This window comes from Ips typographus, unplaced genomic scaffold (genome assembly GCF_016097725.1).
Source record: "Ips typographus isolate SLU unplaced genomic scaffold, UJ_Ityp_2.0 IpsContig112, whole genome shotgun sequence".
In the NCBI taxonomy this organism is placed as follows: Eukaryota; Metazoa; Arthropoda; class Insecta; order Coleoptera; family Curculionidae; genus Ips; species Ips typographus.
The window spans coordinates 11,132-22,262 of record NW_028098536.1 but is presented as its reverse complement, the minus strand read 5'-3'; positions in this window follow the sequence as shown (position 1 = coordinate 22,262).

The following is an 11,131-nucleotide window of genomic DNA, read 5'->3' as shown; positions in this document are numbered from 1 at the left end:
CTTATACCAGGTGTCCAAGAGCACCCTGGATATAGGAGATTAACATGGGAAAATGGTTTTAATTTTTTTGCGCCTGTACGGTTAATTTAATGGAAAAACGCTTTAGGTAAAAGTTGTAGTAACATTTTCGGCTATCAACTCGTAATTTTTTCAATACCGTAGATTTGACCATTAAGACGAAAAACGGATCTAAAATTCGGAAATTTTAAATCTGGCGCCAAGCGGTCGTTAAGGAAAGTTTATATCCGGCCGTGCTACCAACCTTTCAAAATCATAACAAATCGTCGTCCGTCATTCTCTAATCAAATATTCAAAACAAGTTTATTTAGTAATAATTTTGAATTACTACCCACATAATGCAAAGAAAATAAAAATAAATCGTGATAAAAATACTTTATCAGTAGCCACAACCCAAAAATCTGGTAAGTTGTGTTTATAACCTCATTTAATGTCTCTCTCAACTTGTTTACTTTGTAAATAAATGCAGTTTGCAATAAAAACTTGTTTTTAAAATGTATTTTTCAAAGTTAGACAAAAATTATGCGTTAAAATATTGTTGATCCAATTTTATTTTGTGGGGTTCATTAGACCCCACCAGACCAAACTCGAAAAAAATGGCAACAGACTAACGGAGGGTTAATCTCCTATGTCCATGGTGCTCTTGGACACCTGGTATGTCGTACAGAAACCAATAAAAATAATCAAATAATTTGACAAAATGTAAGAACGTCATCGCTTCGTTTTTGTCGTCTTTTAAAATTACAGTTCATTTACGAAACATCAGAGCTAACTAAACTAGAAAAATAATTTATGGACCGCCAATTATTAATATTGTTCCTCTTACTTGTACCAATAATAACTGAATGTAACTGTTAATTTGGAACTGCATTTTACAATTATAACAACAAAACCTTCGTAAGGTATCCAACCTTACTGGAAAAAAATAATGTATTTGAGTTTGACGGATCACTGTCAAACAATAATAAAAGAATGTGACATTCTATCATACCCAACTTGTTCTTTGAAAACATTGTTTGACATTTGAATGATATTTAGCCAAATATTGTCGCAGATTCCAACATTTACATTCACCATACCTATCGTACAATATACTGAATAATCGTTTATGTCAGCAAGTCTGGTAGGAATCTGATTCAATCGACGAGTATTTATTCAGCAAGGCTGGCCATCTAAAATCACTGGTCTCCGGGTTGGTCGGCGAGCAACATTCCCTAACTTGAAGTGGTGGGTCGGCTCGCTACCCTCTCAGGATCCCAGGCTGAAAAGAGAAGGGTTCTCTCGCAACTTGAAGTGACCTTTAGAACCCTTAACCCTGTCAGTTGTTCACTTGGTCTTTTGGTCACATCGTACAAGAACACCTTTGCGTGCCCCTTTACGGTGTAGCTGAAGGGCTAAAACCAAACTCACCCTCCCCGAACTCTCATGCGCTCAACGACGATTACGGCCGTGTTGGCCCTTTTATTCTGGGGGCAAGAATAACCCCTCATAATTGTTTGGTTTAAACTATTTTTATATAAACGAGGCTTGCCTGTGACCTAGGTTGTTTCTCTACCATCCCTCACTACGCACCCCTAAACGTGACATATATAAAACTCCAAGTATTCTTTTATGCCACTGATTTTAAGAAACCTACCAGTGTGCGACGTCCGGATTTCGATCTTCTGTTTTCTCTTTGACCTTTTTATACGGGTTTCAAAAACAGAAATGAAAAAATTTGGATTTGGAACACAACAATCGAGTGCGACTTTTTCGTGAGTTTTAGTTACTCGATATGCGGCGACGTCGCAATTTCGATCTTTTTCGTCGGCATACGATTGACGCGACTCTTTGAGCCATTTGCCGATACGGTTCCTTGTTTATTTTCGATATGTTGCGCCAAATTTTTGCTGCTTTTGACGAGAGCTGCTTACACGACCTACCTTAAATGTTTTTCCTCATGTCTCACAGAAGATTTAAAAACGGATTTCTTGTCACCCCGTTTTGTGTTCGTCATCTTTGTGTCCCAATTTGTTCGCATTGTCGGCCGAATTTGTTTGGTTGTTCTCCGACATTTAAAGCTAAAGCAAAACCTCGGTTTAACTTTGAAAAATTTGGAATTACAACACATAATAACATGATGATGGAGATCTGGGTTTACTCTAACTTGCAAAAACATCTTTTTAATATCACAAGTCAAAACATCTTAAAACAATGAAATCTACATAAAATATCCGCTAATTTCGACTGTGCTGTGAGTTTAAATTAGCTACGACGCTTGCGCAATTGGGACGGGCCCCATTGCAACGACGTCAAGCTGTAAATCAATCATCATCACAAGGTAACAACGATGGAACGCCGGAAACGATGCACCATTGTCTATGCCTTCAGCTCGTCCTTTAGCCGGTACTCGATTCTTTGGCCGGACTTCTCTTTGGAGAGCGTGAGGTAGTTGCAAGAAGCTGATGAGGGTGCTTCGCCGTCACCAAGGCGCCACGTACACCTGGAGCTAAATATCCGGATAAAGGACACAGGAAGACTTTGGATCAACGTAGGCGACTTGTGATGCAACTTTTTCATGAGTTTTCTACCTTTTATCCGTCAACTTCGGTTACGTCTATGTTTCAAGCTGAGCACTCTGATATATTTCCTACTAGAAGCACTTTGCAACTTAAGGTAAGGAAATCAAACATATCATATATCAGACCAGTTTATGCATAGTAATACCTGGACTTGCCGTCTCATTTAATTTTAACAAGAAAAAAACTATATTATTGACAGATTCGTGAAGGGCGTCAGAAACTGATGACGCAAAATAATCAACTAACTCCGTTGACCGCGGGACCTCACAAGCCTTTAAGGTGTCTTCTAATAGCTAATACAGTCTTCCTTTGTCGTTATTAATTCGACGCTAAGGTCGCGTTACATCTTAAGCTAACGTACGTCTTGAGAGGTATTTTTGATTTGTCAAGTTTTGGAAACAGTGCATCTTGTGCTTCAACTGTTACAATCCTTCTAAGAACAGTTCAGTTACTCTTGACTGAATAGGAACAGTATGAAGAACAGTAATAGATTGTATATGTTTTTTACTTGGTACAAAAGTTTAACATCACTTAATTACAATGTGACAAGTTTTTGTTGACATGCCATTCTGAACTGTTCGGATTAGTACAATCTATGCAATATGGAATGCAATTGGAAGATATAATGCATTATGGAAGAATAGAAAACCGAAACAAAGTTATGCTCTCTCTATGCTTAAAAAGCACCTCTCAAAACTCTCATCAATCGCCGCATTCGTTTTCAAGCTCTATGGAGGGAGCAGAGCTTTTTTGACGTCACAATGACTTAATTTGGGAAAACCATTAGTTGACCAACTGTCAAATTACGTCATTGTGACGTCAAAGCTCTATGGAGGTTGAAAACGAATGCGGCAAATATAGTGAATAGTATTAATTGACCCTCGTTCCGGGTATTACACGGCTAGCGTATATGACACTTTCAAAGTAGGTGTTGACTATCGATATATTCCCTTTATACATATTTTAGTGTACCTACATAAATATTCTATAAGGTAAACTGGACTCTTGAGTCTATTTTAATAAAATGAGCAAAGTGCCAAGATTGGAGTACCCTTCGAATTATGCAACCAAAAGAGATTGGAATTTATGAGTACTGAATTGGGGAGCAGATCCTGAGGTATAAAGTTTTATTTAAAGTTAAAGGAGAATTCTCCTTGTTAAATTGTGTTATTGAAATGTGATTTTCTGGATGATTTTTTTTGTTGTTGGCGTTTCTACACAAAAAAATATCGTGGACAGATAGTGGATATGCACAAAATATTTAACACATCTTCTGAATTTTATTTAATGGTGCTCTTAGATTTATTTGAATTATTATAGGAAAATTGTGCTAGCCTTAGTCAGTTGACAGTAATTCGTTCTCCATATTAATTAACGCATGGTGCAATAAAACAAAAAATAGACTCGTATTTATGTTATTTTATGTAAAGATATGTACTATGTTGATTGTGATTATACATCAAATAGTTGTTGAATACTTTCAATGACATATTAATTGTTATTCTACTTAGATTATTTTTATTTTTACGGCTTTTATTGTGGACGATCGCTCGAAATCGGATAAATTTATAATTTTTTTTTAATTATAGTGCAATTTCAATTTATTATCAAATGTTTCGTGCAATATTGTTTGCGTATATCTATCGACAGTATTTTATTGCTATATTACTTCCAATTTGGACGGTCGGATTGCTTAATATTGTCACGTTTAATTTATGAGCCCTTCTGGTTCATCAATTAAACTGACTCACGACGTTAAACGTCGCGCCGGGATCTCAGTTTTAAGGATGGAATCAAACACTGAGTTTTCTATTAAACACTTAAATCTATTAACCAAACATTTATAAGTGGATCGGTACAATACAGTCACACTAAAAGTTAATAACTCGACAATTTTACTTACATGAATACATAAGCTAAGGACTTAGTATTTTCTGGCGGCTGGCTTAGTCACTTTCGTGTTGGAACAGTTCTGGAGAATGGACTACCTAACTTGATCTTCTTTTCCCGAAGAGAGTCGACATCTCGACTTCTTGGTTCAGCTGGTCGCACTACTGTCGATTGGTTCACACTCATCCTATACTGCTGCAATCGGCGTGTTTTATACCCGATTGATCGGCTGACGTAGTTTGTTATTGTTCGTCGCCTGTTTTTCATATTCCTGCAAAGCAGGTGGTGGTGACTCATCACCGATATGATGCACTCGGTGCATCATGGTGCGACCTTGCCTTGTGCGCTTAATATTTCGCAATCCTCAAATATTCTTATGTTTTTAAGTCAATAAGTCCATCTTTTGAACTAATGGATTTTCCATTCGTGACAATATGTTAAGTCAGAACTGTCATGCCGTGACTAAATTGTTTCGGTCTGTCTAAAAGTATAGTTTAGTTTAGTAGCTATAAATGACAATTTCATCTCAATATTTGTAGTTACACGTACATAAAAAACAAGTCAGCCACATATCAGTCGCTTTGTACGGTATTCAATTTGCTATAAACCCAAGATTTTACCTACACTTAATTGTCGCGAAATGACTGCAATTTGCTTATTGTATTTTAGATCGTAGTAGATCGTCCTTGGTATGGTTGTGTTTATAATAGGCCATTATTGTTTTAATTACACCAGGTGATTTTAACGTAAAAATATAGGGGCCACAGGATACTCTATAACGTATAGTAGCATTTCATGATCTCTTTATTATCGTAATTGAAAAGTATGCACCTTTTACTTTAATCATATACTTGTATATGTAGGCTTTGTACTTTTAACGTTGTTTATTGTCTAGGGTTATTTATAATATGTACATTTGGTTTGGATGTGGTTACACTGAACGGATCTTCTCGTTAACACTAACAGCAGAAAATTAATTATCAACTGGATGACAGTATTGATAACTACGTCTTTTTTAAAGTAATTAAAAGCCGTCTGCTTTCTTTAACTTTCGTCTTTTCTTTCGTCTTTTAACTCTTTCCAGTCTCAACCAATACTGACTCTCGCCAATCACGTTCCGCGCACCGGTTAGCAATTCATAGTGCTGTCGCGAATCTATCGATAGTTAAATGTTTGCTTTGGTCGATAAGCGTCACCACGTCATAGTTAGGAAATTTTATAAAACAACACAAACACACTAACACTAATTAACTAATCCTACATATATATAAAAACACTTTTTAGTAGCATTTGTACATCATGTTATGATCGCAAAAATCCATTTAAAAATAAAATTATGACAACAAAATATGTTTTTCTTTTCAAGGGCGTAGGAATAAAACTAGAAAACTTCAGAGAAGCTGAAGAGGGTTTAATATTAGAATATAATAAACAATTATTAACATGTAAGTCACGTTTAAATATGAAGAACAAGTATTACCTTACAACTTGGGTGCCCATTTATTCATCACTCTGCATAACCGGAACCAAAATTCGCCTGAGAAATAATTATAGAAATTAGAACAAGATTCTAAATTAAGGAATAAGATAAATGTGAATTAAAACTGAACCTCATTATCTAAAAAGTACCTGCATCAAACTTACCCTTCTTGGTTACTGATGTAGTTAAACAATCCACCCCTGTAGATTTTGAAGGATTGAACTAATTTTCTCAATTTATGATCCAAATCCTTGTATCTTTGCTGATGAATGTACTGTACAAGCTAAGAAATTCCATAAGTTTACATATTTTTTTAGTGTTTACATACATATTACTTACCTCAGGCTTAATGTGATCAATCCAAATAAGTACAGTGTCAAACACAGGATAAAAACATTTCTTTAAACGATGCTCGACTTGTATAAAAAACAACACAAGTTTAGCATTGATTTAGTGCAGTATTTCACTTCAGTGTCATACTCCTAAAATAGTGTCATGAAATATTCGTAGCAACTGTACTTTAATTATATGACTCACCCCATAGAACATCAAGCCTTCGTAAGATGGATCTTTATTAAAAACTTTTTTTTCGATTGACAGGCATATATCAACGCAGTGTTGTTCTCTGTAGTCAAACTGAGGTTTGCAGGACATTACTTTAAAAGTGTATAGAGAGTAATTTAGAAAGGTGAAGAAATTGTCCTCGATTTTGCATTTTCCGGCTACCAAACAATCTAATAAAAAATAAGTTTAGAAGTACACATCTTTAGAATAAAATAGTAAAACTTACCGAAAATCTCACACATTTCTTTGAGTACACTAAACCGAGTTTTCATTTGAAGGGAACGGAACAAAAATCTTATTAAGTCATTAGGAAAATCCAGCTGGTTCCGCATTTTAATCAAACTCAGTCGAAAGTTAAACTCAATAGGAAAATTATCAAACTGTAAACATATTCAATGTTCACGAACTCAACCACAAATATTAAAAAAAAAAACAATTACCTTAGTGTAACCACTCATATAAACTAATATAGTCATATAAAACGGTCCTACGTCGCTTTTATTCGACACTAAAAATCTTTGATTAAGAAGATGCATCATGTAGTTGCCTAAACTTCGGGACGCTAGCCTATGTACGAATTTCATAAATGTTTCAGATGTCAACATTATGTAGTTCTCATGTATAAGTTTTTCTAGAATAGTCGCACATGCTCGACTTAACACTGTGTGTTCTGAAGTCATGTGATTGAAACAGAGTGTAATTTCGTCAAACTCCCGGGTGATTCTAGAAAACTGAAAAGTTAAATTTTGATTTCAACTGGGAAAGGTGCGGTACTTTCAGTTTCAGTTTCGTGAATGCCATTTTTTGTCACTAAGAAACCATGTTCCTTGAAACGGTGTTCAGGGAAATTTGAAGTTGACGACCGAATTCCGCAGCCGGTCGAGTGGAGATGGTGGGCCCTCGGGGGGAAACGTCGATTCCTAAAACTCTACGAGGAATTATCTTGTGGAAACCAGAAAGTGTTAGAGACGTGCTGCCTTTAATGCATAGTTGTGACATGTATGATTATTCTGGTCAACTTGCTTTTAAGTTACATGCTTGCTATTGTTTTGTTAAAATTTAATAAAGGTTGAAGTCCCAACTAAATCTGGAGTCAGTGGAGCCCTGTTAGTTGTCATTCCAAATGTTATGGGGATTTGTCTTTGGTCTTTCCTCTTAGATTCACTGGGGAACAGTTGCAGAGGAGTTCAATTTTATGAGGTACTAAAAATTTTTAGAAAGGTGATTTGGTTTGTTTTTTTTCTTAGAATAGAATTAGTAATGCTTAATAACTGAGAAGACCTAAATAGGGCACTATATCCGGAGGGGTTATGACATTTGTACTTTTAATGATAATTGAAACAGACTACTGCAGGCAAATCAATCCACTTTCATTTACAAACTTCTCCAACATTATTAACAGCTTTTAACTTCAGGAAATAATAAAAAATCAACTTTCATCGATACGACAATCTAAGACACGCCTCTAATAAAGTAGATTCCAGAAAACACAACTTTGGGAGTAACGTCTGAATGTATTCAATTTGCTTTTCTCCGCGGCTGCCGCCTGAGATTTATCAGGCCTTAGAAGGTAAACTCTTAATCAATAATTTATAATTAAAATTACGTCACAAATTTAAGTGTGCGTCTTATACCAGGTGTCCAAGAGCACCCTGGATATAGGAGATTAACATGGGAAAATGGTTTTAATTTTTTTGCGCCTGTACGGTTAATTTAATGGAAAAACGCTTTAGGTAAAAGTTGTAGTAACATTTTCGGCTATCAACTCGTAATTTTTTCAATACCGTAGATTTGACCATTAAGACGAAAAACGGATCTAAAATTCGGAAATTTTAAATCTGGCGCCAAGCGGTCGTTAAGGAAAGTTTATATCCGGCCGTGCTACCAACCTTTCAAAATCATAACAAATCGTCGTCCGTCATTCTCTAATCAAAATATTCAAAACAAGTTATTTAGTAATAATTTTGAATTACTACCCACATAATGCAAAGAAAATAAAAATAAATCGTGATAAAAATACTTTATCAGTAGCCACAACCCAAAAATCTGGTAAGTTGTGTTTATAACCTCATTTAATGTCTCTACTCAACTTGTTTACTTTGTAAATAAATGCAGTTTGCAATAAAAACTTGTTTTTAAAATGTATTTTTCAAAATTAGACAAAAATTATGCGTTAAAATATTGTTGATCCAATTTTATTTTGTGGGGTTCATTAGACCCCACCAGACCAAACTCGAAAAAAATGGCAACAGACTAACGGAGGGTTAATCTCCTATGTCCATGGTGCTCTTGGACACCTGGTATGTCGTACAGAAACCAATAAAAATAATCAAATAATTTGACAAAATGTAAGAACGTCATCGCTTCGTTTTTGTCGTCTTTTAAAATTACAGTTCATTTACGAAACATCAGAGCTAACTAAACTAGAAAAATAATTTATGGACCGCCAAATTAATAATATTGTTCCTCTTACTTGTACCAATAATAACTGAATGTAACTGTTATTTGGAACTGCATTTTACAATTATAACAACAAAACCTTCGTAAGGTATCCAACCTTACTGGAAAAAAATAATGTATTTGAGTTTGACGGATCACTGTCAAACAATAATAAAAGAATGTGACATTCTATCATACCCAACTTGTTCTTTGAAAACATTGTTTGACATTTGAATGATATTTAGCCAAATATTGTCGCAGATTCCAACATTTACATTCACCATACCTATCGTACAATATACTGAATAATCGTTTATGTCAGCAAGTCTGGTAGGAATCTGATTCAATCGACGAGTATTTATTCAGCAAGGCTGGCCATCTAAAATCACTGGTCTCCGGGTTGGTCGGCGAGCAACATTCCCTAACTTGAAGTGGTGGGTCGGCTCGCTACCCTCTCAGGATCCCAGGCTGAAAAGAGAAGGGTTCTCTCGCAACTTGAAGTGACCTTTAGAACCCTTAACCCTGTCAGTTGTTCACTTGGTCTTTTGGTCACATCGTACAAGAACACCTTTGCGTGCCCCTTTACGGTGTAGCTGAAGGGCTAAAACCAAACTCACCCTCCCCGAACTCTCATGCGCTCAACGACGATTACGGCCGTGTTGGCCCTTTTATTCTGGGGGCAAGAATAACCCCTCATAATTGTTTGGTTTAAACTATTTTTATAATAAACGAGGCTTGCCTGTGACCTAGGTTGTTTCTCTACCATCCCTCACTACGCACCCCTAAACGTGACAATATATAAAACTCCAAGTATTTCTTTATGCCACTGATTTTAAGAAACCTACCAGTGTGCGACGTCCGGATTTCGATCTTCTGTTTTCTCTTTGACCTTTTTATACGGGTTTCAAAAACAGAAATGAAAAATATTTGGATTTGGAACACAACAATCGAGTGCGACTTTTTCGTGAGTTTTAGTTACTCGATATGCGGCGACGTCGCAATTTCGATCTTTTTCGTCGGCATACGATTGACGCGACTCTTGAGCCATTTGCCGATACGGTTCCTTGTTTATTTTCGATATGTTGCGCCAAATTTTTGCTGCTTTTGACGAGAGCTGCTTACACGACCTACCTTAAATGTTTTTCCTCATGTCTCACAGAAGATTTAAAAACGGATTTCTTGTCACCCCGTTTTGTGTTCGTCATCTTTGTGTCCCAATTTGTTCGCATTGTTCGGCCGAATTTGTTTGGTTGTTCTCCGACATTTAAAGCTAAAGCAAAAACCTCGGTTTAACTTTGAAAAATTTGGAATTACAACACATAATAACATGATGATGGAGATCTGGGTTTACTCTAACTTGCAAAAACATCTTTTTAATATCACAAGTCAAAACATCTTAAAACAATGAAATCTACATAAAATATCCGCTAATTTCGACTGTGCTGTGAGTTTAAATTAGCTACGACGCTTGCGCAATTGGGACGGGCCCCATTGCAACGACGTCAAGCTGTAAATCAATCATCATCACAAGGTAACAACGATGGAACGCCGGAAACGATGCACCATTGTCTATGCCTTCAGCTTGTCCTTTAGACTTACGTCCGGTACTCGATTCTTTGGGCCGGACTTCTCTTTGGAGAGCGTGAGGTAGTTGCAAGAAGCTGATGAGGGTGCTTCGCCGTCACCAAGGCGCCACGTACACCTGGAGCTAAATATCCGGATAAAGGACACAGGAAGACTTTGGATCAACGTAGGCGACTTGTGATGCAACTTTTTCATGAGTTTTCTACTTTTTATCCGTCAACTTCGGTTACGTCTATGTTTCAAGCTGAGCACTCTGATATATTTCCTACTAGAAGCACTTTGCAACTTAAGGTAAGGAAATCAAACATATCATATATCAGACCAGTTTATGCATAATAATACCTGGACTTGCCGTCTCATTTAATTTTAACAAAAACTATATTATTGACAGATTCGTGAAGGGCGTCAGAAACTGATGACGCAAAATAATCAACTAACTCCGTTGACCGCGGGACCTCACAAGCCTTTAAGGTGTCTTCTAATAGCTAATACAGCCTTCCTTTGTCGTTATTAATTCGACGCTAAGGTCGCGTTACGTCTTAAGCTAACGTACGTCTTGAGAGATATTTTGATTTGTCAATTTTTGAAACAGTGC